Below are 7,416 nucleotides of genomic sequence, written 5' to 3'. Positions count from 1 at the left end.
TTTTTTTTTTAGCACAGTGTCTTGTGGGGTCCAGATGACCCCACTTTTAATGTAAACATTCTAGGGATAGCTCAAGAGTCAGCAACGAAGAAGAAGAAATGAACTTTCATTTATGTATCTGAGTATCCTTGAAGCTAGCTTTGTAGCCTACTTCATTTTACTCCGGTTTTCCACAGGTTTTTATAGTTATGGAAAGACTATGAGGGCGCTCTATGTTTGGCACATTCTTTAAGGTTGTGTAAAGCCAGTGAAAGTATTTTTTATGTCCTAACAACCTGCATTCATGTCCTTATGGAGTCTAATTTGGGGTGTTTTTGCAGCCATTGTGTACTGTTGTTAGCTGACCCAAGTTGGCTTTAATTGCTGCTTGGTCACAGATGAGACGGCCTCCACCCTGCCACACGAAAGCAGCTGAAGGAGTACACGCTGTTTTGTTTTGTTTTTGGCAGCTATTCTATCCTGTTGTCATTTGTTTGTTTTTTTAGCAAGTTATCACATACAAAAAAGAGGCTGAGTAAGTTGCGTATTATTGGACAGGATGGCTGAAAAAGACAGCAGCATAAGTTAGCTTCTGAGAGGAGTGAGGTTTCTTTGTCTGACGGAAAGGACATGAGATGAATCATCCTCTTCATTTCGTTAGACGTCTTCTGCTTTAAAGTGGATGAACGCAGAGAGACTGCAGGGTGGATACGTGGTTCTGTCTGTCACTACCACATCTTAAATCGGCATGCTTTATTTTGACAGTGCCCATCACTCCATCTAACCACTTTACATGGACCGCAGTGTTTGCTTTTATGAGTGTATTGTGGCATGTGCTGCTGAGAGTGGTTTTTCCTCTTTCTATTTATGATTACCCAGCATCACATTTGTGTTAGGCATTTTTAAACTAACATTTTTCCTGGTTTTATGCATTCTTATTCCAACAAACAACACTTTTCCCCCCCTTGTCTTAGACTGTCTGTCCTGCTGAGTTTTGCAACCAACCATCAATAACCCGTTTTGACAAAAGGGCAAAACTCAGCACACTGCTGCATCCCAAAACAGGCAGCAAGGACAGATTAGATCCCCAGAACAAAGTTCAAATTTCCTGTAATCAGTACCTGGAAGTTCCTCGCGTTGACTCTCAGCTGCCTGCTTGAAGGATCTTTTGATTGGACAGCTGATGGTTTCTGATGATGAGACTTTCTGGAAAAAATACCAGCAGGAAACATGAGAAGAGAATGGGGAAGGGAGGGTGTGCTGCATCCTGTTCATAGAGGTCATTTCATTTTCAGTTGTTTTATTGTTTATTTCATTCATAAAAACAGTTATGACAGCTATAAATTCACATATGATGAATGAAAAAGAGCAGAAAGAAGTATAACTTTGACCATGAGTAAGCTAGTTTCTTTTAAGCCCAGACAAAAACATCTGTCTGCAGACGGCTCCAGTAAGCTCATCCAACCCGACACTTCTCTGTAATTATACCGACTGAGATGCCTGTCATTGATATTAGCATCTCTACATGCGTGTGCTGGAAAATAAGAAAATAAGAGCGATAGGGAGAGTGAGCAGGAAGCTGGTAAAAACAGCTTGTTGTAAGACAGATGTGGAAGGAACGCTGGGAGGCCCTCCTCTTTCCTGTGGAAGATTAGAGGGTGTGCCTGGGAACACCTGGATGGGCTAAAGATGCTGGAAGGATTAATTTAAGAGTCATTAAAGAAAAAAAATAAACTAACAGGAGAAAAAACTGATCTATTATTGCTTTTGTCCATATCTGGAACTATCAAAACAGAATTAGCTGTACGCTAATTCTTGTGTGTAGTTGACTGCTTTTACAGTTTTCTGCTTTTTATTGGTGCGGTGGGAGGTTGGTAACTGCTGGAGGAGCTGAACACAGGAGAACTAGAGGCATGTGATAGAAAACTCTGAACATGACAAAAACAGAACCATGAGAGATCTCAAACGTGACCAAACTGAACTCTAACTAGCAGTGACCATACGAACGACGTGCAAGAATGTGACTGAAAGCACCAGAAACCACTGAGGCAGTGATTATCTGTTTCAAAGCAGCTGTGGTCACTACAATCTAACCCAGAGGTTAACAAGACGAGCGGTAGAGAATGCACACACTGCAAAACTGAAGTCATACCTGCATTAAGCCTAAAAAAATGAAACTGAGACGTGAAAATATGGACAAAACTTATGCTAAATCCTGTAAAAACGAGAACTTTTCAAATGGATTCTCAACATTTTACAATGAAATTCAGTCATTACTCTACGATTTAGATTCATAATATTATCTAACAAATCCTGAGCCAAATTGCTAAATCAGGAGTCGATAAAAAGTAAAATAGAAATTAAAAAAACAGCTTTTTGCAGATTTAGAACGAGTCATAATCAATTGCGTGATTATTTGCAGGTATGGAATGACGCCAAAATCCCTCCATAATAATGTGTCAATCTTATAACTGCATAACTCAGAAAATGTCTTTTTACTATTATTTTTACTGCTTAGGCTGATTTCTTAAGCAGATCTGGATTAACTTATTTACATTTTGCAAAATACAAACTGACACGTTAGGTATATCAGGTGCGTGGATTATTGGCTATGATATAAAATTCAGAGAATTCAAAAATATTATGTAATAATATGTGTATATATATATATATATATATATATATATATATATATATATATATATATATATGTATATATATATATATTACACAGAATTACACAGAATGGGATCCTTGCATTCATATTGCTGCATATTGTCTTAAACTGTACCCGGGTTAAGAAATGTCAGGGAATACAGTCAAAATACTTTGTATGTACAGTGTTTAATTTTATCTGATTTCGTTTTGTTTTTTATTGTATTTCCTTTATTGTGTTTTATCTGCTTTTATTGTAAAGTGGTCTTGAATTGGCTTTGGAAGGCGCTTTTAAAAAAATGTATTATCATGCATTAGTTTTTTTAAGGAATCCTTCTTAATTGGGGATACAACAGTTCAATTTCCCCACTATTCAGTTCAAACCTCAATTTTTTGGTTTCTGTATTGTATTGGCTCCATATATTGTTTGTTTATTACAAAATAAAATAAAAAATAAAAAAACTTAAAATTTGGAAAAATCCTTATTTTAATTTGCTGCTAAGTAAGTAACGTCCATCCAGTAAAATCCTTCAGTTGGCTCAAACTAGTGTAATTCAATAAAACAATAATCAATCTGTCTTAAATTAGCACAGTTATTTGACACTTTCAATGTAAACATGCTGGTATGCTGTAGAGATACAGCGCTTCACTTTCCCTACGATTCAGTTTACTGGTGTAACATACAGTTCTGAGAATTGTGGCATCCGTAATCTTAACAGTGGAAACTATATTTCAAAAGAAAGTACATAAGAGGACTAACTCAGAGGTTATCATAAGTTCATAAATCAGAGCGATGATGAAGTTTAAAAGATGAAAGGGAATTAACTGCCGTCATCTTTGGAGCTGTGGCGGAGTGGGAGGCGCTGTTAGAATGCTGTTGGTTTGCCCTGTGCCACGCCGCTTTGTCTCTGTCAGACTTGACTGATGAGGTGGGAGGTGTGTGCATGGGGGAGAGAACCCCTTTGACCCGGAGTACTTTCACCTCGGGGTCCTTAAAACTGGAGGGGTTTCATTTGAAGGAGGTTTTTAGCAGCAAATCATCAATTATTTAAAAGTGCAGACGCAGACCGGCTGCTTAGGCTCGCTAATTTTTCATCTCAGAATGGGTAAAAGTGAGGATTTGGTTTCTCTGATCTCAATTTTACAAGTTTTTGTTTTTGAGCTGATGCTGTTTTAATGAGAGAAACACATTAAAAACACTCAAAATGATGTTTTGGGGGTAAGACTACAGCATAAAATGAAATGTATGCTCAAAAAAAGTTGTTCGTAAAAAATAACCTAATGCTTATACAAAAATTCAAATTTGGGTACTTTTCAATTAGAAGTTCTCACATGTGCCGTCTTTAATACATTTTATGCAATATTTGGACTTAAAAGTGACAGAAAAATGCTAAAGGAGAAACAAATAATAAAAAATATGTTGTTATTATACCAGGTCATTCTGTTCACACTGGCTATTTTTTTTGGAGATCAGTTTTCTCTGTGAGTGTGTTTATCTAAAGTCAGCAACAGAAGACTTGAGTCTGTCTGGTGAGACAAACACTCGGCTGTTGGTGCCCGGTCATTAACAATGCTGTGGCGCTGAGCTCAGCTAATTGAACAGACAGAGATGAATCGGGACTTTGCACACTCTGCTGCGTCTGCGCGCTGCAGTTAGTGTATGTGTGCTCTGGTGCTTTTTGTTCACAGCTGTACTGTTATCTGTGCACAAAGTTAAGAATGTGAAACAAAACTATCTGACGTTGGAAATTTGCCCGTGTTGGATCTTGATATGCTGTTCAAGCATCTGTTAAGTAAGCGATACAGCAGCGAGTGGAGCAAACGCACGTCCTCCAAACATAGTAGAAACCAGCAGTTCTCTTGACCTTTAAAATGTTATTACAGCGTTTAGAATCAAATTAAAATAATGCTTTGACCTCTGGAACTAATATTTGAGTCTTACCTTTTTATCTGTAATTCTTTTTAATATTTTAGCGGTTGTTTTTATTGTTCTTTGAACTTTCAAAGTACAGGGCCTTGTTTTATCCAGGTTATTTAAAGGTGCTATATAAATTAAATAAACCTAAAAACCTTAACTATTGTGGTTAATATAACCCAAAATGTGATGTCCATGCATGTGGATGTCAGATTTTAGAGTCTCATATCATCTTTTGATCTATTTTAAAAGTGTTCACAGCGGTCTTTTAGTTATGATTATGACATTTTTTAGCCAAAAAAAAAGCTATCGTCTTCTAGAATATACTTTCTGCAGAGCGTAAGGAGTTCATCAGAAATTCGTCTCTTAAACATAAGATTAAGCCCGCCCCCTTCCCATCATCCATCTGTCTATGTGCTCTCCCATTAGCTTACAGCGCCTCACAGCTAACCAGCCGTATAGTTTTGAGCCAGATCCTTGGTCGTACACGTATCTAGTCGTCTATAAGTGCATGCATCAGAATGGAGCGGAGTAGGGAGCTTGTGGCTTGCCGTAGTAACTTTTCCGTCACACCTACAAGCTTTTTCTGATAGCATTTATGTCTGTTCCTGATTCACAACAATTTGAATAAATAAGCACAATTCTAAGCTCAATATTCTCCAACCAAGAAAAATGGCACTAGAACATGTAACCCAAAACACAATTTTCATCAAAGTGGGACTTCAGGAGATTGAACAAGAAGGAATCAATATTCTCCTAAATTAAATTATAGTCAATCAGATGAAGAGCTTCCACTGTTGGACCTATTCAAACTTGGCACACATTTGTGTAACAACATTTGAGACATGATGAGACATGATGTTTTTAGCAATTTCTTTCCCCTACAAAAAATCTAAAAAAAATTGAATCTGAGATTCAATTTGTTTCTTCTTTGGAAGTGATAGACCAGCAAAAGCAAAGATTATTCTGAGCAGCGATTGTAAGCGTATCACCTCATTGTTTAAGCGTGTGCAGGAGGGAAAAGTGCGGAGAGATGGCTGATGTCAGCACCGCCTCTGGCCTCTTTCAGTGTCTGTTTCACTAATGAAGAGCTCTGACTCAGTCACTGATTAGAGCCCACATCAACAAGGAGCTTAACGGGTCAAACACATGATCGCATTTCTTTGACCAACCGCACTGAGACCATTTCCCCACTGTGATCGAATCAGGGCTGCAGCATGATGATGTTATTGCTGGCTAACAGACTGATAGAGAGCACTTGAACCAGTCATCTGTTATCTTGTGCTTGTGTGTGAACTCTCACAAAAGTGTCTTGCAGTCCGCTGATACTGTCACAGGAGGAATCCGAGTTCTGGAAGTCTGACTCCAGCTATTGTTTATCCTTAAACTGTCAAATATAAATAAAAGTGTTTCAGTTCGCTCTGGAAATGGTGCCAAAACACTTTATTGGGTTCAATTTCAGGATTGATTCCTCCGATTCACTTTTTTGGAAACACTTTATGTAGATTTTTGTCGCTTTCAAATTTAAATCTTTTTGCTTTTTTATATCAAGATTTTTCATTAGCGTCAAAGTAGATTTTTAGATCAGGAGGTTTTGAATTTACAGTTGAAAGACAGAGAACAAGTGTGTAAGTGGGGTGTGTGGGAGGCACCAGCTCTTGAACCAAAGCCGGCTTAATGCCTGGTACAAAAGCCAGAGTGTGGGTGAGGGGATCCTGGATCTTCTGAGAGAGGAGAGGTGCTGTTGGAAGGGGCGGAGCCATGGGCAAGATTTCCTACCCAGAGCCCCTTTTGTAATTGAATGCAGTCGTCTATATGAGCTTAGCTCTGCAGGAAAAGTCTTGGATCTTCTTGGACACACACACACACACGTCTCTTTGTCTTCGCAGCCTTCCCCCATGTAGACTGAAGTACAAGTGGAAGGAGGCTGAAGTGTGTGCTCTCATCTCTGTGGAAGAATGTTTTTGAAATGTTAGAAAGATGGGGTTTCCCAGGTCATACCTTCTTCAAATGCAGTCATCTCAGAAATATCAGGAACCTGTTTCAGTGAAATCATGTTTGAGGGAGTGAATAATTGGAGTATTCTCAATTTACCCAAAGCCATGTGTTATAGGTTATCTTTGGCCCCCTCTCTCATTACTTACTTAAAAATAATCAGATCCATTGCTCTTTTGGAGTTTAGGTTCTAAAGTATTTATTTTCTCAATTACACTATTTTTGTTTCCTGCTTCTTAGGCTGGTTATGACTTCTGATGTTACTGCAGCTACAAAACCATGTGGGGCTCTCTGCACTGCAGGTGCAGTTTCATAGCATTTTTGTAGTGCGGCATACTGGCCATCACTGTTGCTGATTACCACTAAAAGGGAAAATCCTGCTTCCTGACGCCTAATGAGGTGCTGAACCCGACTTCTCGTTTGTTTGAGGATCACCAGGGCCAACCAGAGCAAGGCCAGGCCAGACAATAGAGTCAGACTAGCCGCTTCCACCGAGTTCTGCACATTCAAAACATCCAGAATCCTGCGATACAAACTCCTACACTTCATAAAATGAAGGAAAGACAGAAAGCAAGCAGAAACGGCCCATTCTCTCCTCACAAGGAAACTATTGTTTGCATTTGCCCGCCTCACCCTCTGAACTTGCAACTTTAAACTTTGAAAAAAAAGCATAAATGCAATATTGTTTGTCCCAAGGAAATAGAACAGATTAAAATATAATTCTAAAGGTTTTCCAACAAATGTTGAATTTTTTTTAATCAGATAAACACCCTGAAAATTTTTGCAAAGAAACAATGAGGATTTTAATCAACTTCAATTCATGCCTTCCCAGTATTGTAAGCTGAAGCTGATAAGACTTTTAAGAATGTCAC

At 38.5% G+C, this 7,416-nt stretch overlaps 1 protein-coding gene across 5 annotated transcripts in view; it reads left to right on the top strand.

Annotated features, from left to right (window-relative positions):
* Positions 1–7,416, top strand: part of emid1 (EMI domain containing 1) — a 56,372-nt gene that overhangs the window by 33,579 nt on the left and 15,377 nt on the right. The window lies entirely within an intron of this gene.

The sequence above is a fragment of the Oryzias melastigma genome, linkage group LG9 (genome assembly GCF_002922805.2).
Source record: "Oryzias melastigma strain HK-1 linkage group LG9, ASM292280v2, whole genome shotgun sequence".
Lineage (NCBI taxonomy): Eukaryota > Metazoa > Chordata > Actinopteri > Beloniformes > Adrianichthyidae > Oryzias > Oryzias melastigma.
The sequence above is the reverse complement of the archived record's forward strand: the minus strand, read 5'-3'. Positions and strand labels throughout refer to the sequence as shown.